The sequence below is a fragment of the Canis lupus genome, chromosome 13 (genome assembly GCF_048164855.1).
Source record: "Canis lupus baileyi chromosome 13, mCanLup2.hap1, whole genome shotgun sequence".
NCBI lineage: Eukaryota > Metazoa > Chordata > Mammalia > Carnivora > Canidae > Canis > Canis lupus.
In genome coordinates, this window is record NC_132850.1 from 38,538,945 (window position 1) to 38,565,208 (window position 26,264).

The 26,264-nt window shown below is 38.3% G+C and overlaps 1 long non-coding RNA gene across 3 annotated transcripts in view; it reads right to left on the reverse strand.

Moving 5' to 3' along the window:
• The window catches only part of LOC140602926 (uncharacterized), an 80,625-nt gene that overhangs the window by 30,440 nt on the left and 23,921 nt on the right, over positions 1 to 26,264 (reverse strand). For 2 of the 3 annotated variants that reach the window (XR_012005931.1, XR_012005930.1), the window contains exon 2: positions 25,754 to 26,091. This is a non-coding gene — a long non-coding RNA (uncharacterized lncRNA). Of the gene's footprint in view, positions 1 to 19,252; positions 19,344 to 25,753; positions 26,092 to 26,264 lie in introns of all 3 variants that reach the window. The other variant, XR_012005932.1, reaches the window with a different exon arrangement.

Here is a 26,264-nt window from a genome sequence, read left to right on the forward strand (position 1 = left end):
CCTGAACTCCATTTTATTACACTTCACATAGAGTTCCTGTTCTTCTCAGTCTTTGGCTCAACTTCCTTAAAAGAGAGGGAAGTGAATCTTTGTGTCATTAGGAGGGCCGCTAAGGAAGATGAAATAAGAGTTCTTATCCTCCTCAGGAACTCTTTGAACTCCTTCTAGGACTGTATTCACTGGTTTGTCATTCTAAAAATATTTATTGAGAGCCTATGCTATACTCACCACAGCCCCAGGAAAGAGCAGAGCGGGGCAGTCAGGAAAAGCCTTACAGAGAGTGACACCTGGAAGCGAGTGGCAAAGATCCTGAAGAATAGACTTCCATGAATACACAAAGCCCTGTTTCACCCAAGAGAAGCATTTCTTTGGAATGTCCTTTTTTTTTCTTTTTGATGCTAAAATATATTTATCTTAAAATTTACCATTTTAACCAATTTGAAATGTACAACTCAATGGCATTAATTACATTCACAATTTGTGCAACCATCACCACTATTTCTAAAATATTTTTTATTATCCCAAACAGAAACTCTGTAACCACTAGACTATTAAGGATAACCTCTCATTCCTCCTCCCCCCATGAACTCTGGGTAACATCTAATCCATTTTCTGTCTCTGTGAATTTGCCTACCCTGGATATTTCGTATAAGTGAATTGTACAGTATTTCTCCTTTTATGTCTGACTTATTCACTTAGTGTGTGTTCCAGGTTCATGTATGTTGCATCATGTGTCAGAATTTCCTTGCTTTTTATGGCTGAATAATATGCCATTGTAGCCATATACCATGTTTTGTTATCCATTCATCTATTGATCATATTTGAGTTATTCCCACCTTTTGATGATTGTGAAAAAGATTGTGATGATTATTGGCTTACAAGTATCTGTTCAAGTGGCTGTTTTCAATTCTCTTGAGTTTATACCTAGGAGTGAAATTGGTAGATCATATGATTTTCCATGTTTAGTGTTTTGAGGAAGACACCAAACTATTTTCCACAGTGGCTGCATCTTCTGCATTCCCAGCAGCAATGTGTAAGGATTCCAAGTTCTCCACATCCTTGTTGACACCTGTTTTGTTTTGTGGGTTCCCCCCCCCCATTACAGCTGTCCTAGTAAGTATGAAGTAGTATCTCATTGTGGCATTGATTTGCATTTGTTTTAATGACTTATGATATTGAGTATCTTTCATGGGCTTATTGGCCAGTTGTGTATCGTCTTTGAAGAAATGTCCATTTAGGTCCTTTGCCCATTTAAAAAATTGTTACTTGTCTTATTGTTGAGTGTTAAGAGTTCTTTATATGTTCTGGATATTAAATCTTTATCAGAATATATGATTTGCAGATATTTTCTGTTTGGAGAGATGGTTGTAATAAAAACCATATGATAAATGTTAAGGAGTGAGGCAAAATAAAGAAATGCAAGAGGCAGACAGCAGACCAGTCTTTGAGAAATTAGGTAGTAAAGAGAAGGAGGTAACTAGAGAAGATATATTTTATAAAGCTGAGTGATAGTTAATCATAGTAAGAGGTAGGATGGAAGGAGACCACAAGAAGTGGCAGATTCAAAGACAGAATCACAGATGGGATGGGATGGTGGTAGTTCCAGAGAAGGGAGGGGGTACAAGGATATAGAAGGATATAGCTGGAAATAAGTCTTGTAAAAGAGTGCCAGCAAAGAGTGACCTCTTTTTCCTGATTTAAGAAGGAAAGTGACAAGGCAGGGCTGGCTCTATGTCCTCTCTGCCAACCTCATGGATGTGAAAGTCGATTTGAAATAAATCAAGTCAGTATCATCTAGGATTTATAATTTCTCTCTCATAAATTCAATGTGAGGAATGAACAGTTATTTATCTTCCAAACAGCCTCAAAGGAGGCATAAAGCCTATGCCTGTACATTACAAACACGAAGTAAAGTCTTTTAAAAACCCTTAGATTTTCTGTGCATCTCAATTTCCAGGCCAAAATGTTTTGCAGAGGACTGCCTCCTGCTGCTCTTTGTTAATGCTGGCAATGATGAGACTTTTATTTTGATAAGCCTATCTCTGTAATTAAAGATCTTGATAAGTTGTTCCTGGAAAACCAGCCTTGTGTTGCCTCTGCTCTTGCCCTCTCTTAAAGTCTAATTGTCCATTACAGTGTTAAAAGGCCTAAGAAGAAACCAATTTAACTTGGTTAACCCAGGTTTTAAAAAACTCATTTGAGCCCAAAACACTCTGTTTATGTTAGCACCTATTAACCTCTGAAGGACTGAAATTCCAGATAATACACTTTTGGAAATGTTGACCTGGATGGACAATTCCTTCTCTGGAATATTCCACTTCTCATTAGTTTTGTCTCACAAATCTTAGAAGAAAACCTGCTTCAACTCTGCCAATGTTTTTCTTGCTCTTTATAGTGTTTGCTTTGCTCTTTGCTTTTCTCTAGGAAACATGTAAAGTGACATTTCCCTGAATGGTATTCTATAGAATTGAGTCTCACACTGAAAGCTGAAATAAAATGAGATGTATATACCACACACATATACATGCATACATATTGTTGTTATTATTATTACTGGCTCAATTTCTTTCTACTGTTTCAATCGCTGGCACTCCCATGGCAGTTCTGTGGGCACCATTCCCATCACATGGGGTTTTTAAGCAGAGATAACTCAGTGGGGGTGTGGAAATGTGCCCCAGGGATGCAAATTGAGCCCCATATGAACACACAGCCTAACAGCAAGGTGGTATTGGCAGCAGGCTTCCAGCTTGCCCATATGTACTTATAGAGAAAGGGGCAGTTATAATGATCTGATTTGACAAGCCTATAGCTTCTTTCCTGCTGCTGTGATCATGAGTCCCTACTGTAATTATAACGAAGTGATTCCATAAACATTATTACCATGTATTAAACATATGTGATAGCGTCAGATAGACACCATAATAACAACAGAATGTTAACAAGCACAAATGTTTTTGTGTTTGACAAGGCATAGCACAAAACTTCTTTAAGCAGTGCCTTTCCTTTCAAAGGATGCCAGTAAGTCTGGAACATAAGATTCATATCGGATAAACAACCAAACAAGGAACAATACATGAGGAGAAAGAATCCCTACAAAATATGAACTTGAATTCCAATTTTAAGGGAACAGATTGAGTTTTTTAATCCTCAGCCTGGAGTCAGAATGACAATACTATTTAGGTGAAAAAATTGAAATTGAGTGTAAGAAGGAAGCACAGTTGATGGGAAAAGAAGTTCTGGTTGAGATATTTAGAGGACAGGGAAAGATAGAACCAAAAATCAGGTCAATACGAAATGGCAGGCATCCATTACAGGACATGGATTCTGCTGTTGCTGCTACAGTAAACCTTGCTAGGCATCAGAATAAATGAAAATGGAGAAGAAGTAATCTCATTAAGGTAGCAACACATAGAAAACAGAGGCATTTGCATCTGTGGTAAAATATAAAACTGGCAGGAAATCAAATGATCAGAACTTGAGAAGCATGTTTTGGAGAATACATTTTGACTCATTGTGCTGGGTAGTGGGACAAACTGTCCATGCTAGGTTACCTCTGGTAAAAAATAACCCTCAAATTAGAGTAAGTTAGCATAATAAAAGTTTCTTTCTTACACATATCACAGACCAGTGTGGTCAGCATTGGGCACTACATCACCAAGACATTCAGGGACCTAAGACATTTCCTTCTATTAGATCCACAACTCCTAGGACCTCACAGTCTTCTAGGCCATGTCTTGCTGGGAGAGGAAGAAAGAAAGAGCATAAGAGAATGCAGGAGAAGTTTTATGGGCCTGGAACCTGGAAGTTGCATGTATTATTTCCACTTATGTTCCACTGGCTAGAACTCAGTTGTATGGTCCCATCTATTTGCAAGGGAAACTGGGAAATGTGGAATGAAATGTGACATGAAAACATGTCAAGGCAGAAAATAAAATGGGTTTATCTCTGCCACGTAAGCCTGCAAGTGAAACTTTTCTGTCTCACTTTTCTCATCAGCGGTCAGGTCTCAAATCAGACAAAACTGAATTCATAGCCAGGTTCCCCCACTTATTAGCTTTATGGCTTTGGGCAAGCACTATATAATTTTGAGTCTCATTCTTTGCTTCTAAATTGGATAATAATAATATATACATCACAGAGTGCCTAAGAGGTTTCAGTAAATGAATTATAAAACAATTTAGCAGTTTCTGGCCTAAAATAAGCACTCGTAAAAGGGTAATTATACTGTAAGATTTATTTCAGGTCTGGAAGTTTAAGATTTTATTTTTCTTAAATTAGTTATTGTCAGGTCAGCCCATAGCCATCGTCATCAGAGAAGTAAAAGTTTCTAGGATCATCAAACATTTGAAATCTGTGTCACTATCCTCCTCTTCCATTAACATGGTTGCCATTGCTAATTGATAGCCACACTTTTCCCTTCTAAGCTTAACAAATCCTCAGAGTCTTCATCAGCTCAGCATTAGAGTTGGCATGCATGATACAACCTATCTGCCACCATGCATTTAATTCTTATCCTAATAAGAAGAGAGATCAAAAGCTCTGGGACCAGTTGCAACATATAGGTAACAAATTTGGATGCAAGAAACATCTTGATTTCCAAACTGAATTTAGCACTACCCCAGAGAAGAGAAGAATGTAAAGTAATATCCAGTTGTGTGCATGGTAAGTCTTATACAGGAAAACAGAATGAGGATAAAGGATAACTGAAGTTGATAAAGGGTGTTAATGACCAGTTGAATCTCCAAATCAAATGTTAAATTAAATAAAATCAGGGCTGATGAAAAGCTATTTGATTTGAGTAGTAAGAGGTTTTCAAGTAAATCTCTGAATGCTGTTTGTGTGCTTTGATTAGTTCTGGAATGGGGGTGGGGAGAGGTGCTGCAATTGTATGCATCTGCAGAAAAAGAGGGTTGAGCTCCATTCTTGAGGAAATAGCCAAAAATACAAGTGCAGAAATTGGCTCATGCTTAGGCAGAAGTTGATAATCGAGGAAGGATTTTTTTTAATAATAGGAATCACAAAAATATGCTTAAAACCCTACGGAAAGAACCCCAGAGTCCAAAGGTCTATTTCATAATAGCAGCAGAAAGAGACGGAAAAATCCCAAACAGAAAACCAGCAGGGGCATAGCGGAGTGACAAGAAGTTAGAGAAAATTAAATAAGAGGCCAGACATAGCCTTTGCCAACCAAGACTCCAAGTGGCAGGAGGAAAAATTGCAAACTTTCTGAAAGTTAGGAATGGTGCAGAAAACCTGTGAAAATGAGGGCAGATGAATCTAAACTGAACATTTCAAAGTGAAGAGCATGAATTCCATTTTATTAGGACACGGGCTGCAACTGGGAAGTCTGTGAGTCACGGAGCAGAGAGAGACTAGGCTACTCGTATACAGTAATTTTGCCAGGCCATGCTCTTTCATCTTCTAGTCCCTTCTTTAACCCTAAAATTTTCCTTCCACTGTGAGAATCCCTCAAGGACTGCCACATTATCCTTCTTTCATGCATCTCAAAAGGAGGAGAGGAACACAGGGTAATGGACCAGCACCAGCATTAAGACAGTCCCTGGTCTGAACCTGAACTCTAGTCCCTACTGCTAACAGCCACTATTTCCTCCCTTGTTAAGTGATAATAATACATCTCTTTAGAAGCTATTATGAGAACAAAATAAGAAAGATATATAAAGCATCTAGCCCTGTGCTGTATACTCATAGATTCTCAATAACGAATAGCTGTTATTAAAAAGCAGAATTCCACTCTGTAGTCCTATAAATTGGTACTCTAAATATTGTATTCGATTGCTTAGCACAACCTTGAAAAAATAAATTAGACAACTTTTGTGTCTGGCCACGAGAGAGTAACAGGATTCAGACTCATCCTCCCACTATAAATAACTAGAAGACTGGACAAAATGTGGAAACAACTGCTTTCAGACACTGGACCAGAGGCAGCATAGGACTGTGAGCCCCAATAAAAAACAGAGTTAAGCCCTAAGACTGCCTCAGTTTCCCCCTTAAAATTCCTGTATCAATATGCAGAAAGGAGAAGCCTAACCAGAGCCCTGCAGTGTCTCAGAGTTAAGGCAACAGAGATTATATACTGGACAGTCTGAGGGAGCTGACATTCTCAGAGGAGGATATCAGAAAAATAGAGGCACAAGCAAAAGCTACTGAAATCTACATGGGGGTCATGTTGAGTCTTTGGCTGAATATCAATCTGCCATGAGTAAAGTGAAACTATGAAATTCACCAAAGAATAACTTTCAAGGAAAAGAATTTGTTTGGGGGGGTTATAAGTTAAAGTTCCCAGAGCTCACATGAGGCTAGAACTTTTTGTGTTTTCAGAAGCCAACCAATATGGAGAGACCATATTGAATACACCAGGCATTCAGTAGACACTTCAGAACACTCACAGCTTACAAGTATGACTAAACTAGCCCCATGCTTACTATATATATATATATATATCTTAAATATATATATACTATATATGTTATATATATATAAAAAAAGCTTAAAATCAAGTCTCACAAGGATTGACATGATCCACAAGTAACTTAACAGCTTACTGACACTCAAGGAAGAGCAAAACAATAATAATATAAATAAAAAGCAGCACTTAACATTAGAAAATTTATAATGTCCATTTTTCAATAAAAAAATTCTGCTAGACATGTAAGAGCAGGGAAAATGACTTTGTACAGGAAAAAGATAATCAGTCAATGTAAACTGATCCATTTGTGACAGATGATAGGATTGGCAGACAAGGATGTTAAATATGCTCAATATGCTCAGAATTTTTAAGGAAAAATATAATGTGACAAAAATATAAATAGATATTTAAAAAGAACAAAATTAAATTAAAAATGAAAAAATATATAAAATGAAATTTTACTGGACAGGGTTTATAATAATTAGACATTACAAATAATCAATAAACATACCTGAAAACATGATAATAGAAACCACTCCAAAATTAAGCACATAGAGTAAGAAGACAAAAACAAAACAAAACAAAAACACCTAAGAACCTCAAAAAAAATGTCAAATGATTTAACTATAATCAAAGCCCCAGGTAAAGAGTTTGTGGGAAGAACAGAAATTATACTAAAGATATGCTCACCAGAAAATTTCTAAGTTTGATAAAAATCATAAATCTATAGATCCAAGAGAGACAAGAAATAGTATACAGGAAAAAGAAAAAAAGACACCCCAAAATTTATTATAATTGAAGTACTCAAAAGCAGAGATAGAGAATAATCTTAAAAGTAGTCAAGGAAAAAAGTCAAATAGATATAGAAAAATAAAGATAAGAATTATTTCAGATGTCATGGAAATTATGTAAATTAGAGGCAATGGAATAATGTATTGAAAATATTAAAAGAAAAATAGCACTATCAACCTAGAATTCTATACCCAGTAAAAGTATATTCCAAAAAATAAAGTGAAAACAGGTTGTTTTTAGACACAGCAAAGCTAATAGAATTTGTTGCTAGCAGACCTAAACTATGAGAAATATTAAAGGAGATTCTTCAGGAAAAGGGAACATGATGCCAGATGAAAATTTGAATTTACAAAAAGGAATGAAGAATGTTGGAAGTGGAAAATATATTGGAAATATATTTTAAAAATTGTCACTTTTAAATTTCTTTTAAGAATACTTATTTGCAGTAAATAAAGAACAATATATCATGGGGTCTATAATATGTAGGGAAAAATGCATGGCAACAATAGAACAAATTATGGGAGAAGACAACTAGAAAGTGCTTCATTGTAGATGAAGTGGTATATTTTACATAGACTCTGCTTAGTAAAAAATGTAGATTGCAAACCCTGGAGAAACTACATAAAAAACAAAGAAGCCCAGAAAAGTTAATATAAATCATAAGATAAAATATAACCATAAAAACAATAAATCCAAAAGAAAGGAAAATCAAAGAAATGAACAGAAACAAGTAGGACAAATAGAAATCAAGTTACCAGATAATAGATACAAACTGAACCATATTGATAATTACATTATATATTTGATCTTCTCAGATGGGATAAGAAAGCTGCTATGGGTGCCTGGGTGGCTCAGTTGACTGAGCATCTGCCTTCAGCTCAGGTCATGATCCCAGGGTCCTGGGATCAAGCCCCAAGTCGGGCTTCCTTCTCAGTAGGGCACCTGCTTCTCCCTCTCTTGCTCCCCTGGCTTGTGTTCTCTCTCTCTCTCTTTCATTCTGATAAATAAATAAATAAATAATTTTTTAAAAAAGAAAGCTGGTATGGTCTGAATGTGTCCCCCACGAAATCCATATGTTGAAATTCTAATGCTCAATGTGATGGTTTTTGTTTTTTGTTGGGGGTGGGGGGCTTTTGGAGGTAAATAGCTCATGGGGATGGAGCTGTCATAAATGGGAGTAGTGCTCTTATAAAAGATCCTACAGAACTCCCTAGCCCCTTTCACAATGTGAGAACACAGAGAAAAGTGTACAATCTGGAAAAAGGCCCTCATGTGATCATGTCAGCACCATGATCTTGGACTTTCCAACCTCAGAACTGTGAGAAATAAATTTCTTCTGTGTATTAGCCACCTGTCTATGGTAATTTATTATAGCAGCCTGAACATATTACAACAAAAGCAAATCTCAAATACATGCTACCTACAAGAAATTGACTTTAAATATAAAGAAACAGTTTAAAAGTACAAGTAAGGGGAAGATATACAACACAACGCCAATTATAGGGTAGCTAGAGTGGCTAAATTAGAATCAAAGAAACTGGAACAAGAGATATTATCAATGGTAAAAGGGACATAACCCAATGATAAAGCACCAATTCATGAAGAAGGCCTAACAAATTTAAATGTGTGTGCACCTAACAATAGAATTTCAAAATACATGAAACAAAAAACTGATGAAATAAAGGAGGAAATAAATTCACAATTTTTAGTTACAGATTTTAAACCCCTTTCTTAACAACTGATAGAACAAATAGATAAATCAGGAAAGATATAGGAGACTTGAACACTCTCAATGAACGACAAAATCAACTTGGCCAAATTTTAAATTTTAGAACACTCTATCCAATAAGAGTAGAATATATATTCTTTACAAATATACACATATATTCACTAGGACGTTATATTTTGAGCCATAAAAGACAAAGATTGCAATCATAAGATATATATTATATAACCATGCAGAATTAAATTGGATATCAAAAAATAAATCTTCAAAATCTTTGAACGTTTGGAGACTAAGTAATATACTTTTAAAAAGCTTATTGGTTAAAGAAGAAATCACAAGAAAAAATATTGAAGATATTTTGCTCTGCAGGAAAATTAAAACAAAGTCTATCATTTTCTGGATGCAACTGGATGCAACTGGATGCAATTGATTTCTGGATTGCAAATTTGAAATTGCAAATTTTCTGGATGCAACTGGAGCAATGATTAAAGAAAAATGAATATGCTTCCATTTGAAAACAATAAAAGTCTAATTAAATTATTTAAGCTTCCATATTGAGAAAATAGCAAAATAAATAAATAAATAAATAAAAAACCCACCCCACAAGAAACAAAAACATCAAACAAAAGACACCAAGTGGAAAAAAGGAAATAGCAAAGATAACATAGAAATCAATTAAAATAGAAAAATGAATGCCAATTAGAGAAAAACCAATAAAACCAAAAGTTGGCTTTTAGAAAAGATCAATAAAATTAATAAATCTTAATTAGACTGACCTTTAATGGGATAAGGGGGAATGAGGAATAAAAGGGAAACCATCACTGCAGAAGCGACAGATATTAAGAGAATAATTCGGGAATATTTTAAGCAATTTCATGCCACTGAAGTTGACATCCTGGGTGAAATGGATGCATTCTTTGAAAGACACAAATTACAGAACTTAAGAAGAAATAGAAAACTTTAAAAATCCTCAATTTTAATAATTAAATTCCTAAGTTGAATTTTTTCTCAAAGGAAAACCCCAGACCCAATGGATTTACTGATAAGTTTTAAGGAAGACATAAGACAAATCCTAAAATACTATAAGATAGAAAAAGCTACAGAATATTCTTCGTGTACATAGAATCAAAAAGTGCCTCAACAAAGCATTAAAATCAAAGCTAGCTATATAAAAATAAAAACATATAATGATCAAGTGCAATGCCAGATTGGTCTAACACTTGAAAATCAATTGACTTAATTCACTGCCGTTGTAATTCAGCAATGTAATTTCTTTAATGAAGAGCATGGTTACCTTAAAAGATGCAGGAAAAGCATGCAAAAATTCAACATCCATTCATAATAAAAACTGGAACTATATAAAGAAACCTTTTTATTTTTTTTATTTTTTTTTAAATGTATAGAGTTCCTGTTGCTTCAATTTCTTGTCACCACTTGGTATCATCAGTATTTTTTTTTTATTTTAGCTATTCTGATGGTTAGTAGGGACATCTCACGTAAGTAGGTTTTTTTTTTTAATTTTTTATTTATTTATGATAGTCACACAGAGAGAGAGAGAGAGAGGCAGAGACATAGGCAGAGGGAGAAGCAGGCTCCATGCACCGGGAGCCTGATGTAGGATCCGATCCCGGGTCCCCAGGATCGCGCCCTGGGCCAAAGGCAGGTGCTAAACCGCTGCGCCACCCAGGGATCCCAAGAAACCTTTTTAATTTGGAGAGAGGGCTTCTTCCGCTAACACTGAAAATTATAAGACCAATTGTTTTCTTACTAAGACTGGGAACTACTAGGCAAGGATATTCATTCTTACACTTCTATTCAGCATTGTCCTGGAGGTGCTAGCCGGTGCAATGAAGAAAGAAAAAGGAATTACAGGCACACCAATTAAAAGGAAGAAGTAAAATTCTGTTTTTCCCTGGACACATAAAAGATCCAAACAAATTTTTTTTAAAAATGTTAGTAGGACTAAGTCATTTTAACACAACACTAAAATACACAAACCAAAATATTAAAATTAAGCATTTCTCCATACTAAAAATAAACAATTGGGATATTCAGTTTCAAAATACTCAACCATTTAGAATTTCAACATGAATGTTCATAGCAGTTTTATTTATAATAGTAAAAACATGGGGAATGAGCCATTTATCTATGAATAGGTGAATAGATTTTTTTTTTGATAATTTTTTTAATGGTACAACCATGCACTGGAAAGCTATTTAGCAGAAAAATAATAACAAAAGGTGGGTGAACTTCAATTACGTTTATGCTAAAATAAGAAGCTAGATATATAAAAGTCCCTACTGCTCAATTCAACTTTTATGAAACTCTAGAGAAGACAAATCTAATACATAGTGAATGAAAGCAGATCAGTGGCCTGGGGCTTGGGGGTGAGGAGGATATTAGATGAAACAGGAAAATCATTAAATCTTTTGTGTTGGTAAAAATATTCCTTATCTTGATTTTATTGGTGGTTACAAAAACTTATCAAAACTCGTTGAACTGTATAATTAAGATGGCCACATTTTATCTTATATAAATGCTATCACAATAAAGTAGGTTTAAAAATAAGTTGAAAAAAATAAATAAAAATAAAAATAAGTTGAACTTGTTATTCTTTCTCCACTTAGGCCCAGTCTTCTGAGTCCCTATTGCCTCATGCCAAGCCCACTTCATTCTATGACAGGGCCAGGATTAGGGTGAGGCAAGAGGAAAGGAGAGGGCTAAATGTAAGGAGGCACTCATGGAAAAAAAAAAAAAAAAAAAAAAAAGGAGGCACTCATGGTCAGTGCCATGCACAATCCTGTTCTCCTGTTCTTTGGCATTATCTGCCTTGCTCTCCATGACATTGCAGTCACTGTTCTCTCAAAGCTCACAAAAAACAACAGATATTCTGTGCTTCTACATGCCATCTCTCTAACTTTGAGCAATGTTAACTACCCCATCTATCCTGAAATCTTTTGTCATCATCAGCTCCCAATTATAGGTAAGCCTTGGTTTTCTGTACACTCTCCATTGGCCTGTCCATCCACTGTTGTGGTGACAACTATTTCACTATTCAGGAGGCTTCTATATCTTCTTTGAGCTTTGACTTCTATCCTCAGCATTGGATCCAACTGTTCTCCAGCCAGTGTACTGTTACATAGGAAGTCTCATGTTTACATTACATTTCACTGTATACATTTGAGTTCACCAACTCACTCCTCAGATGTTCTCCTGGTCTCCTTACTCCTTTCCACCACCTCATCTAGTCAGTCCCATCATGGGACTTACTAGATGGATGTTACTTCTTTTCCATTCTTGCCACTGCCATCCACCTCCCCTCAATCTCACAATTCAGTATCTTTTACAAGTGTTGCCTAAATGGCCTCCAGAATGGGGCACCTGGGTAGCTCAGTGGGTTAAGCATCTGTCTTTGGCTTAGGTCATGATCCTAGGATCCTGGGACTGAGCCTTGAATCAGGCTCTCTCCTTAGTGGGAAGTCTGTTTCTCCCTCTTCCTCTGCCTTCTGCTTCCCCTGCCTGTGCATTCTCTCTCTCTCTCTCTCTCTCTCTCTCTCTAAGATTTAAATAAAATCTTTAAAAAAGATGGCCTCCACACTGCTCTGTGCTTCCTAGTCTTTCCTATGCTAATACGTCCTACCCCCATGAAAATCAATTCACCTATTCATAGATAAATGGCTCATTCCCCATGTTTTTACTATTATAAATAAAACTGAAGGACCCACCTAACAATGCCATTCTCCATTCAAAAATTCTTGAATGACACTCCTTTATATACTGAATAAAATCCAGGTTCCTAGTCTATGTCCAAGGTCTTCCATTCTTTTACTTAAATCCCTCTTTTACTCTTATCTCTCCCTAATCCCCTACTCAGATTATGTAAAAGAAAAATTGTACTTTCCCTGAATATGCACCCTACTATATTCTAGACTTTGTTGATGATTGTGTTCATTTGCCTGGGCTTCCATAACAAAGCTCCACAGACAGAATGGCTTAAACAACAGAAACTTGTTTCCTCATGGTTCTGGAGGCTGCAAGTCTGAGTCAAGTCAGCAGGGCTGGTTTCTTCTGAGGTCTCTTTCTTTGGCTCAAGATGATCAGCTTCTTTCTGTGTCTTCACATGGTCTTCCCTCTGTGTGCACCTGGGTTCTAATCTCTTATAAGAACATTAGTCACATTGGGGTGGGGCCACCCATATGATCTCATTTTTATTTAATTACCTATCTTCAAATACAGTCATATTTCGAGGTAATGGGGGTTAAGACTTCACTATATGAATTTGGGTGGGGATACAATTCACTCCATGACAATGCCTATTGGTTTGGTATGGTATGTATTTGGCTGTATATGTATGTACAGCCAATCCAAATCCTGCTCAGCCTTAAGGGACACGTCAGATATTACCTCTGTCTTAAAGTTTTTCCATATGGAAAACCAGATAGTCTCACTTACTATTCTCAGCCCCTATAACATTTGGTTTATACATCTGTCGGTACATGAATCACAGTCATTATCCAGAAGAGCTACTAGTGAGCTTTTCTTCTTTCTTCTCCTCTAACGTAAGTTCTCCATAGCCAGAAAAGATGGTATTTTTGGCGTCGTAACTCCTTTGACTACTAGTGTTGTTCTGGTACTTATAAACATTTGTGGTTGAATGTGATGCTTCTGGATAGGTCGACCTTCAAGATAAGGCTTCGGGAGCCGAGAGTAAAAGTTCCTTTTACCTCACTTCCTCATCTACTTTATTAGTTCTAGGTCAATTACAACATCTTGGCAAGTGCAGTGATATTTTAGGCTATTAGAATAGACTTTAGTTGTAAGAAACCATGAAGACCTTCAGGAGTTAGGGCAAGAAGACGGCAAAAGACGAATATAAATAATTATTGACATCTTATTACTGGATAGGACTTACAGAAACTTTGTGTTCATTGAGTCCTCAAGACAGTGCTATGGAGTTAGGCTGTGTTTCCCACATTTTACCAAGGAGAAACCAGAGACTCAGAGAAGTTAAGTGACATGTACTGAGTACCAGCTATTGTTGAATTAGTGGTACAACCAGAACTCTAATGCAGGCCCAGCATGTCTCTGGTACTCAACTTTGACCTCTTTCTACCATCTCCTACTCAATTTTAGCTTGGTTATCTAATAAGAGCATGGTATATGGTGTTTACTTAGTGGAAGACACTGCTCCCAGGGCCTTAAGTACAGTAATTCATTTCATCTTAGCAACTCAGTGAGGTAGGCCTTTTATCATCATCACCATTTTACATATGAGTAAATAGAGACCCAAAGATGTTAAATGGCTTGCCCAAGATCAAAGTACTAATAAGTAGAAGGTCCAGAATTTGACCCCAGCTGACTGCTTTCAGAGTCACAGCCCTGAACTACAAGTTGCCGACCCACAAGTTTCCCAGCTTCCCTTAGATTAGCACCTCTGCTTGGAGTTCCTGTCCATCAGCCACAGGATTAACAGCCCCTTGGAGGACAGCCAGACATAAATGTATGAGTTAGTTAAACCTTTTTCAGTTTCTTTCTTTCTGAAACTTTTCATACTTCAGGTGACTACTAAAATAATAGGCACTAGACTCTCGCTTTTCACCCTTTGGGAAATGTCTTTCCTAGTCCACATGCCAGTACACATACCATCTCAGCCCAAGCTGGGATGAGAATTGGGTTTGTTTTATTTTGAAAAAGTGAGTTTCACACATCTAGTTGATCTCCATGGGGTTGCCTTTTGGATTTTGGTTTTATTTTTACCTTTTTAAAGAGAAAATATAAATTGGGAAGTTGTCCAAAAGCATATCAATTATTTACACTGCATTGGTGCAGACATTTTCCCCAGCTGCTGCTAAAAGTCAAGAAGACATTTTACCAAATGTTTTACCTATGGCAACTCCCTGTACCCTTGAAGAAGAAAATTGAATTTTACCAAGAAGCAATGTAAAAATGTGTTCTGAGCACCACATCTCCCCTTCTGGTTTTAGGGTAGGGGGAACGTTTCAGACTCTCTTTACTCACTTTTCCCCAATAGAGATGAAATAACTTTTCATATAAATAATAATTGGTAAACTTGGGAAGAATAGCTGGATCAAATTCTGTTCCTCCTTTATACTTCCTTGAGCTGCCTTCATGGCTAAGAGAGTGAACCACCCTTAAATTTATGTAGCTGGTTCATACCTCAAAAGATACTTTTCCTACAGGAGTTCAAGCTGATTTTGAATTTAGTAATTACACAGGAAGTCAAAAAATTTGGGGAAGGAAGATCTCTGAGACCTAACCAATTTCATGATAGGAATCAGCAGTAATGGACATAGCAACATAAAACCAAAATGTTCACAAGATTTTGTGAAGGCCAAAGTACTAAACAGAGTTCATGAGTGACTGGAGCTGCCACCATCCAAAGTCCTAAACCATTGCTAGAAGGTAGGAAGTTCTCCCGTGACTACCTCTGAGAATGAAGTCAACATAGAGGTGAATTCACTTTATCTCTAATGGTAAAAGCAGAGTGCCAAAATTAGGCTCTTGTAGGAACATTTCTTCCAACAGTGTTTAAAAGTCCATGGATTGTAACTTGGGACAGCTGACACCCATATGGTGTTAACATCCTGGTGAGGATAAAACTTCTCAGAGACCATTAAGTTTCTGGTACCATTTTTGCCAATACTAATTGAAGTGATACAGAAGGCATGCTAAATGTTGGGGTTTTGCTTCTGCTCAAGTTTTGAATAATTTGAAAACATAAAAGAGATAAAGAATGAAGATGCTGATGGAGACGAAGTTGGGGAGACAAATAAGTTCTGGAAGCCAAGTGGACTTATGACTATTCAGTTTTGGAGTTAGGCAGACATACCTACTGGGTCACACCAATACTGGAGTCAGTAGGCCCCCTGACCCTTCTCCTGCAGGAGCAGCAGAGAAGCAAAGGCAAAAGAATGTTCCCTGTGGGCAGCCATCTCAAGAGAAACAGGGAGCTAGGATGAGCATACTCGGTTATTCTTTTTCTCCAATATAAAAATAAAGAAGCCAGAGAAACTCTCCTCCTTGTGGAAACCAAGAGTGGGAAAATGGAGTTTCTATTTAGCAAAGCCCCAAATAGTCCAATTTTCCTATTTCCCATTTCAGGTCAATCTATAAAGCATTTTATTGTAACTGGTGCGGGGGAGATCAGTTCTTACACCCATATTTTGGACCATTTGTTAACTCCTGTGTTACAAAGCATGGCGATTGAGAAGGGCATCAGCCCTTTACAAGTTTGTACCAGGACTGTCATAAGTTAAGGTCTTGCTTTCCTGTGGCTGACCTCGAATAATACGTACCTCATTTTCTATTGTTAACATTTCACTGCAAACCATTCCAGACTGCCATGTCAGAAAAGGTGAAAAATACCTTCTCCTATTCATTGGTTGGGCAGTCACAATTTAAAAAATAGCTTTCAAACACAGACTTATGAACACAGAAACAAACATGTCACTTTTGCCTTTGGTCACCAGGGAAGGGGATTTCCAAGTCATTTTGTTCCCCTTTTCACTCATTTGTATCTCCAGGTTTTTCTGTTTATATATCAAGACCTCCTTCAGTCATCATACATTATTCTACCTTCTTAACCCCGTAAAGTCCCTTCTACGGAAAGTAGATTTATTCTATTTTAACATTATTTATGCTGTGCTTTCATTTGTGAGTAAATATCATAAAATAAGCTATAACTTAAAAAAAAAACAATTGATGGTTGGGCTCAAAGCTAGTGGAGTGTGTCTTCAGTGCTGTAAGACAATGAGTCTTGTTCCTCTTCATTGGAATGATGGGTCAGTGACAGGCATGACCATTAGCTGATGTCCCATCTGGACACCTCAACCATCACATATGACACCTGCCATAGTATTTGCTAAGCTGATTTGTCAATGCTGAAAGGTTAACCAATTTGATTGCTTAAATTTTATTCCTAAGTTAGCTCTTTTCAGGTTATGTCACATCACTGGGGCTTGGGGAAGATTAACAACATGAAAGGCTGAATTTCAGAAAGCATGCCAAGTTTTCTGGAGTTACAGAGGGCTTTGAAACAACTTTTTTTTTTTCTTTTTTTTTTTTTTTGCAAAACATCAACTCTCAGTAAATGTTTATCTTTAATTTTAACCTGAAACTAAGTTTGAGAATTCCAGCCCACATGGATTTTGTTTTTGCAAAACTCATCAAAAAGGCTTATGGAAGACCAGCTCTGATAAAAAAAAAAAAAAAAAAAAAAAAAAAAAGGTTGAAATTACTACTTCAAACTCCGAGAAAGTCTGGAGAGCTTTATTTATTACGACCCCATTCACTGACAAATCTCCAATTGGTTGAAATCCAGTTTAAATAGATGCAGAAATGTCTACACTTTCCAAACCAAAATATAAAGAAGAGGAAGGGAGGGAGGGTGGTGGAGAGGAGACAAATACAAATCATGCCTTTCAGCCTCCAGCAGCCTCTCTGCTGGTCACCAGGCCTTTATTTCTCCTGCCAGGCCAGAAGGTCAGACTGGAGACATAAGGCCCATTTTCGGTGAGCCTTGGGCTTATGCTGCCCCATTCGGCTGCCTTCCTAGGAAGCACAGGGCAGGTGGTACAGCTCACCTGCAGGAGTCAGCCTGCAGTGATGCAGACGCCCAGGCTTCTAGCCCCAGAGAGTTCGAAGCTTGAGCCTAGCTCTTGATTTCATTAACAATACAGCTCAAACCAGTCAGTTTTCCTTCTGAGAAACAGTTCTTACCGGGTACTTGCCCAGCTTAGAACTCCTCAGTGGCTCACTCGAGCTTTCTGCCTGAAGGCCAAACCTTGCATTCTGGCTCGTAGGCTCTGAGGACTCTGGGCCCCGACTCCCCCTTGGCTCCTGCCCATGCCACTCTCCAGTTCACGCTCCAAACTCCTGTTCTCTGGCATCTCTCTCTGGATTGTCAGCTCTTCTGCTTGATTCTAGAGCAGAGGACCACACACATCTTCCCTGTAAAGGGGCCAGATGGTCAATATTTTTTTTCAGGCTTTTTTAGGCCAAATGGTTTTTGTCACAACTACTCATCTCTGCCATTGAGCTGCCAAAGCAACCAGGGACACACAGACAAACGTGTGTGGCCGTGTGCCAATAAAACTGCATATGGGAGGGTGGGAGTAGTTAGCGGGGTGCAGATCCCACCCAGGAGCTATAGTTTGCTAACCAATGCTCTACAACTTTCGTTCATGCTACTTGTTCCTTCTTCCTGGGATACCTTCAGCCAGCCCCTCATGTGAGAAACTCAATTTTCGGTAGGTTTTCATTTTTCTGGCCTAACCTCAGCTGCCACTTCCCTCAGGAATCTTCCCTTGTGCCTGACTCTGGGTCATATGCCTCCTCCCCATGAGTTTCCAAAGCCCTCTCCTCATCCTTGGGGATATTCCCTGTTCCATATTATAATTGCCTGGTTCTGTATCTGTATCCCTCCCTAGACGGCAAGTTTGCACAGGGGATAAAATAAAACTGTGCCTAGTAAGATTCGATATCTTGTTATTGTCATCACAGTAGTATAAACGGAATATGGTTGTGTGAGCCTGAGAACTTAGCAACTCTAATGTCAGAAAAATCAAGCCGACAGACTTGCAAAGGCAAAATTTTCCCCAATCAGGCTTGTCTGGGGGTCTGCATGGAAGTGAGTTTAGTTGGTAAGCAGGTGTGATCACCTGAGCCAAAGTCACTGGCTGTAAGCCTTTGTGTACACTGGGATCGCCTGGGAGGACTTTAAACCTCTTTGAGGCTTACAGCCTACCTGCAAGCCTTCTGTGGTGCAGCCTGGAAGAGGAATCTTGACTCTTTCCCCAGCGGTATTTGTTTCCCAGGGAAGCCACAACAAATTACCACAAATTAGGTGGCTTAGAGCAACCAAAATTTATCCTGAGTTCTGGAGACTAAAAGTCTGAAATTAAATTGCTGCCGGCTCTAGGGGACAATCTTTCCTTGCCTCTTCCAGCTTTGGGTGGCTGTCAACATTCCTTGGCACCTTGGCTGGTGGTCACGTCACTCTGATCTCTGCCTCCGTCCCCTGTCACATGCTCCTCAGTGTGTCTGTTCTCCTCTATATGAGTTGAATAATGCCACCTGTCATTGGATTTAGGACATACTTGGATAATCTGACATGATCTGACCTCAAGGCTTCAACTTCCTTACATCTGCAAAGATCCTTTTCCAAATGAGGCACAATTGTGGGGTCCAGGAATTCGGACATGGATCTATCTTTTGGGGTGGGGGGCAGCATTCAACCTGAAGCACCAGGTAATTCTGATTTATAGCCACTCTGATTATACACACACCTTTGTAGGCAGGCTCACACATCCGTGCTCAGGATTGCTTGGGAACCGACCACTTCTTGTACCAGGTGAGAATTTCGGAACATTCTCCATCCTGAGAAAAGGAGCAAAGCACTAAGGAGGGATGGTGAGGAAATGCCAGGCACGTGGGACAGGGGGATGCAGAGCATGGCTTGGATGAGCAACTCCTCTCTGTGTTTTTCACTGCTTTCTCCATCTAAGTTCTCTTTCTACAAAGGGATCTGTAATAACCAGACTTTTCTTCACTTTTTATTTTTTTCTTTCCCCTTTCTTGGTTGAAGCATTCTGTGTCAGATGGAATATCTACAGTCCTATCATCTCCTCTTAACCATACCCCGCCTTTGGGTCACGCTTTGAGACAAAACTGCAAAAATGTTTTTGGTTCATCTCTTTGGATAATAGAGACATTTGTAATTATGAAAAAAGAAAATTTTCTCCTCTTTCAGACCAGTTAAGGATAGAAAGTCAGAGGTGTGCCTATATCTCGGTGAAGCCAGAACTGCCTCACACTGAGTCTGAATCCTTTAAAAGCTTAAAAAAAAAGAGGGCTGGGGAGAAAGGTGTAAATCTCATGAAACTAGGGCTCCTTCCTGCTTCTTTCTGTGGTTTAATTTTCAAACATCATTTTACGTTAGCTTTTATCAGAAATAAGTTAGAAACTCTAACAGTGATGATTCTCCTATGGAAGGTCACAAGGTTGGAAGTAGAATGCTCAGTTACCTTTTGATTTTTCCACTCTCCCATCTTTGGGTAACCCGACATTATTAGAAGTTCTAATAATTGCAGTACAAAGAATACTTGCATGGCAGTCCTTCAGCAAACCTCCTTGAAGAGAAATGTCTTGTCCTTATTTATAATAACATAATGTGATTTTTGAAAGAGGCAACGTGATTGTGGGTTTTGTTTGGGCTGAGAAAAAATAGACACTGCATTTTTTTTTTTTAAATGGAGGAATGTAAGGCTGTTAGATGCTGTTTGGATAAGAAGTAGTAGGGAGAGTATACTCATTAATGCATTCTGCCGTCTGGCATGTGGGCTAATACTGACTGCTGGCACCAACTTGCCTCTGCTATTTTGTTAGAGAAAAAAAGAAAAAAAAAAGAAAACACCCATTCTGCCCATTTTCACTTTATTGTCTCATTCTTATTCTAATCCCCAAGTAGAAAGTGCAAAGACTTTCTGCTGATTCAAGACTTTTTGCAATTTAGAGAAAAAAATCCCATTTTTTCCCCTCCCAGTTTTGATGGGATGACAAGCAATCCCGCTAACTTTTCAGGTGTTCTTACTGAAATGAGAATTGCCAGAGAAATGTGAAAAATGCTAGCACTTATCGAGAATGCAAATGCAGCATTTGTTCAGCCTAATGTGAATAGCCTTGCCCAGGCAACTACAGAAGAGACAGTTAGAATGCAGTCGTGGTTCCAAATATTCACCCTTTCTTCCAACTAATATGACATTCTTTTCAAAAAGAAAAGAAAGGAAAGAGAAAGAAAAGGGGGGAAATATACATGTGGTTTTGCTTCAGTTACCAACACAAAAATGCCAATTTGGTACGGGTTTTATTTTAACTAAAATAATCTGTTATTGTGCAAGTATTGTCAGAACAAAGTAGCAATAAAGGAGTTTTATGTCTGTGCTGCCTTCATTATGGCTGGGTTTTAAGAGCAGTGGAACACAGGTCAACCCATGTTAGGAGTGACGGTGGGTGTTATTCTCCACCGAGGACTGCAGCGCAATAGCCATGTTTATTGCCCATCATTTTTCAATGATTTTATGCCATCATTTGGGAGATGAATAAAATAGCTCTGTAGCAGGCATGCATGTAAATAAATTAAGCATTAAGAACCAGCCAGTTGTAATCATCTTTCTTTGAGAACGTACTAAATAGTTGCAATCAGTGAGATGGACTAGAAATTGCATTAAATTGCAGTCCCGGTTACGCAGCACACCCGCTCAAACCAGTCTCGAGGTGCAAGGGGAGGTCTAAAGGGGAGAAGAATGTGGTTGTCTTCTGAGTGTGTTTTAGGCTACAAAACCAAGCCGCCCAAATAACGCATGGGTCACTTAACCTTCCTGAGTGAAAGTATCTATTATTGATGAACAAACAACAATGAATGAACTCTTTAACAATATATTACCATTTCTCTCACTTGAGCATTCAAGTCTCCTAGGCCTGAGAACCTTGGCAAATATAAAACCAATTGTCTCCTTGTATCATAATGCCTCTTCCCACAATGACCAATTTAATTATTCAGAGGATCCTTTTAAAAATTAAGATTAATTGGGAATAAGAGGAGAGAGTTTAATGAAGAAATGTGGATTTCCGCGCCCTCCCCCTTCTTCTTTTAGGAGGAAAATGGGAACTGTGGATAGAGAAGCATTTTCTTCATTTTCACCGAATTAATGGTTGGGCCTCAGTAGTGTAGATTTTCCGGCATCTTCTCCAAAATAAGAAATTTTTAAAAAGGGCCCTCCAAACCTTTCTTGATTTTTCAATTGAATAGATTGAATAGGGATAAATTTGGCCTCCCTAGATATGTGCTATAGTCAGGAGACAGGTTCAAGTTACCATCTCGACACAAGTGAGCCAGTCTATCTGGGGAGGAATTTCAATAAATGGGGGAAAGTATAGTCTTTAATCAGTACCAGCTTTGGTTCAAATCCTGGTTCTGCCACTTGCAGGCTGTTTGACTTTAGATTACATTTCTTTACCTCTCTGAGCTTTTTGTCTCATAGGAAGAAAGGTCTACTATGATCACATGACGTTAGCCTCCTGGTATCATGACTGGCACATATCATGTCCGGTATTTGCACAATTAATGGATGTTGAAGCTGTTAGTCTTATGATTCAGAAAACTGCCAGTCAAATGGTACAGGGCAACTGGCCTGCAGCTAAAGTTTTTTTGAGTTCCTACTATGTGCCAGCCATGCCAATAGATGCTTTCATGTATCTTATCTCATTTGCAACACTCAAGCTATTTGGCACAATTCCTGTCTTATAGAGGGACAAAGCAAAGTTTAGGGAATGGGTCACCTGCTCAGAAACTACTTAACTACTACTACCTGCTGGGGCTGGAATTTGGATCCCAGTCTTCTAATTCCATGCTAGGACCGCTGTCTCATCAATGCTCCCTCAGCCACATATGCCAGCAAAATTCAGAGTTCTGAACTTAGGATTTGATAAATGAAGCTTTTCCTAAGGCTATGTAACTATGATTTATTTGGTAACTTATTGTAACAGTTAAAATTCTTTAGACCTAGGTAAGAAAAACCCAAGGTGTACTGGATTATGCAAAAAGAACTTACAGGCTCAAATAATGGAAAAGCTCAGGAAAAACTCTCTTGACCATCGACTCCATGCTGCAAGATTGTCCTCTCTTCAATTGCTGGCAAGATGCCCGCTAATAGCTTCACAGTGGATATAAAGATCCTCTCTTCTCAATGGAAAAAGATTCCAAAATTAAATATTTTTAGGCAATTGGAATCACATGCCCACCCCCAAACTGATCACTCTTCCAGACAGCGGGCCAGAACTGAGTTGTATACACAGTCCTGGATTTAGAAGTAGAATTCAACAGTGTAAACAGGTGTTTGGGGAAGGGGAGGAGCCTCACAAGGAAAGTGTCTGGAATTCATGTGAGTGAACTAAGCTATACAGTTGCTTTTCTGGAAGGAAGCTGAGAATCAAGTTTCTCATCCACAAGCCATGTGAGCTTGAACCAGTTGGGAGTCTATTAAGGATTAGGACTCTAGTGCCAGACAGACTGGATGAATTCTGGCTCTAGTGTGTCTTAGGTGTGACTCTGAGCAGGATACATCATCCCTCTGTAACTCAGTTCCTTCTTCTCTATGATGGCTCAATTCACAGAATTTTTGATGAAGACTAAGTAGATTAAACCATATACATAGTAGAAAAAAATATTTATATATTCTAGAAAAATCCTTGGAATATAGTAAGTGCTTATTAAGTGTTATAGGCAGGCTAACATTTCTGAATGATTAAGCCTAAATTTCCCAGAATTTAACATAGGACCTTGTCTTCCTTGAGTAACACATAGAATGAAAGTGAGAACACACACACGATGACACACACAAAGAATACAAGGCGTCCTACAGCCATTCTCTGGTGATGGCGTTGTGATCACACTTGCAGGAGTCACATGCCCTTCCTTCATGTCACCTCCTTCAAGTAAAATTTGTGCAACTGTACCTTTGTAATGATTTTGCAGCATCATACCATACTGGCCATTCCCTAGTGCACAACTTCACTCGGTGATAAAGGAGGAGTGGGGCATGGCAAGCGTTGGGTAGATCCCACCTCTCCTCTGCTTCAGCTTTCCTGTCTTATTCAGAAGAAAATGCAAAATCCTCACCATGGACTTAAGATCCTATATAATCTGCTCTTCTAACCTCTTTCTCTCCTCTCACTTTGCCTCACATCCCCCTTTTCTCTCATTGGCTTCATCCACCGTGGCCCCCTTGCTCTTTTGGAAATATGAACATGCTAGGTCTATTACAGCCTCAGGGCCTCTGCATAGAATTTCAACTGTTCCTGACCCACTTTCTCTTCAGTCAAGGATCTGAGCAAATGTCATCTTACACATGAAACCTTTTCCAATCCACTTGACATAAAATACATCCTTCCTGACACTCTAATTCACCTTATCCTGCCATAGCTTTGTTAGAAATGCTCATCTTCACTTGCCATTTTATGTATTCAGTCATTCATTCATTTATAATGTTTCACCTTACTCGAAAAAAAGTTCCTCAAGGCTCCCTCCACAACACCTCAAAGAGTCTGGCTATGATACTAGAGATTCAATAAATATTTTTAGAATGAATGAATAAATAAAAAAGGGATGTAAAAGTCTTTGCTACAAAGCTTGAAACATAATCAGTATTCAGTAAATATTGGTTTAAAAATATATTTTTGGTTAACCCCTCAATGAGATTTAGTTGGTAGTTATTAAAAGTTACTAGATACCTTATCCAGAAATTGCACTCCTAGGTAATTACCCGATGGATTTGAAAATTCTGCCCATACAAAAACCTGCAAGTGAATATTTATAGCAACTTTATTCATAATCATCAAAAACTGGAAGCAACCGATATGGGTTTCAATAAATAGATGGTGGCACATCCATATGATGGAATATTATCCAGCAATAAAAAAAATGAGCTATCCATCTGCAAAGAGACATGGATGAGTTTTAAATGCATATTGCTATGTGAAAGAAGGTGGTTTAGGAAAGCTACACTGGATGATTCTGATTATATGGCACTCTGGAAAAGGCAAAAATCTAGTAATAGAAAAAAAAAATCAGTGGCTTCCAGAGATTCAAAGGAAAGGGAAGGAAGGGTTGAATAGGCAAAGCCCAGGTGATTTTTTTTTTTTAGTGTGGTGAAACAATTCTGTATGATACTGTCATTATGGATACATGATATGCATTTATCAAAAACCATTGAATTTTACAGCACCAAGAGTGAATTTTCATTTTTGCCAGTTACTTAAAAACCATTTTAGAAGGTCTGGTAATCACAGGATGGAAAGCAGAATGTCACAGAACATTCCAACTGTAATACAAATGCTTGAAAATGACCTTAACTAGAGGAGGTAGGGTGGGGGGAGAGGCAGACTGAAATAACACTAGAATGAGTGTAAGGAAGCACTATATTCTAGTTGACAAAGCCCTAGGTTGACACATAAAGGTATGCGTCAACAATTCTGATATTGCTGTATGTGTGGCCTGGAATCAAACAACTGAGTAAAGGGATGGTGGGTGATGGAAGCCAAGTTTATTACCACTGGAGTGGAAGTCTACAGACACACACAGCCAGGAGGCCAGGGTGGTCCATGTAGCAGTGACTTAGAATTGGAGATATCACCATGAACCCATGGTTAGCTTAACATAGATACAGATGGTTACATATAAGAATATGTATAGATATGTCTATATCTGTGGATTTATACACACATACATGTCCTTGCTATTTCAGCTAAGGGGGTCTAGAGGCAATAATACTCCAGTAACAGTGAGTACATATAACAGCCCTCTCTTGGTTTCAAATAATGTTCTCCAGTAAAAGGAAGAAATGCTCCTTGAAGAAATGGCTGAAATGCTGACCCTAGGGATAGGACAAGGTGAGCCTGGAGCATCCTATACTGCCAGAAAATAAGTGCTTCCAACACCAAAACCTCACAAGGATGAGGGTATGTCAAGGGATACAGGAACCAACTGAAAAAACTCTCGGTGGCCAAAGCTAGAATAATTTAAGCAACAAAATAAATAGTGTAGTATTGGATTATAGCCTTAAGTACAAGATAAATATTCCTCGGCTCTATGGATATAAATAAAGAATTGAATAAGCAAATAAATGAGGGAGAATAGGTAAATTTCCCATGCGGAAAAATCCCAAAAAATTTTAGACATATTCCTCTCAAGAGTGTGGAGCAGAACTCCCAGACCCGTAAGTGTAACTCACCCCGTAGAGAAACCTGGCGAATACAACCTCAGCCAGGGGATCAGCCTTCAGCCACCTCAGTGATAAGTCCTGTGTCTAGTCTGTGCTGTTGGCTCCATGCGATGAAAATGGCGCTTCTCCTATGTGGTCTTCCTCACTCCAGTCCATAACCCCAGGCTCATCATGAGACAAATTCCACGCCGATCCCAGTTAGAGGGCTAGTCTACAACATACCTGGCCAGTGCCCTGCCAACTGTCAAGGTCATCAAAAGCACACACAGTCTGAGGAACTGGTACAAGCCAAGAAGAGCCTGAGGAGATTTGATGAGCAACTGCGATGTGGCACCCCGGATGGGATCCTAGAACAGAAGGAGTCCTCAGGTAAAAACTAAGAAAATCTGAATCAAGTATAGGCTCCAATTAATAATGAGATTGTTAATAAGAATAGCATCAATATTGGTTCATGAACTGTTAACAAATATGAATATAAGGTGTTCGCAATAGGGAAAATGGGTTCCGAGCATATGAGACC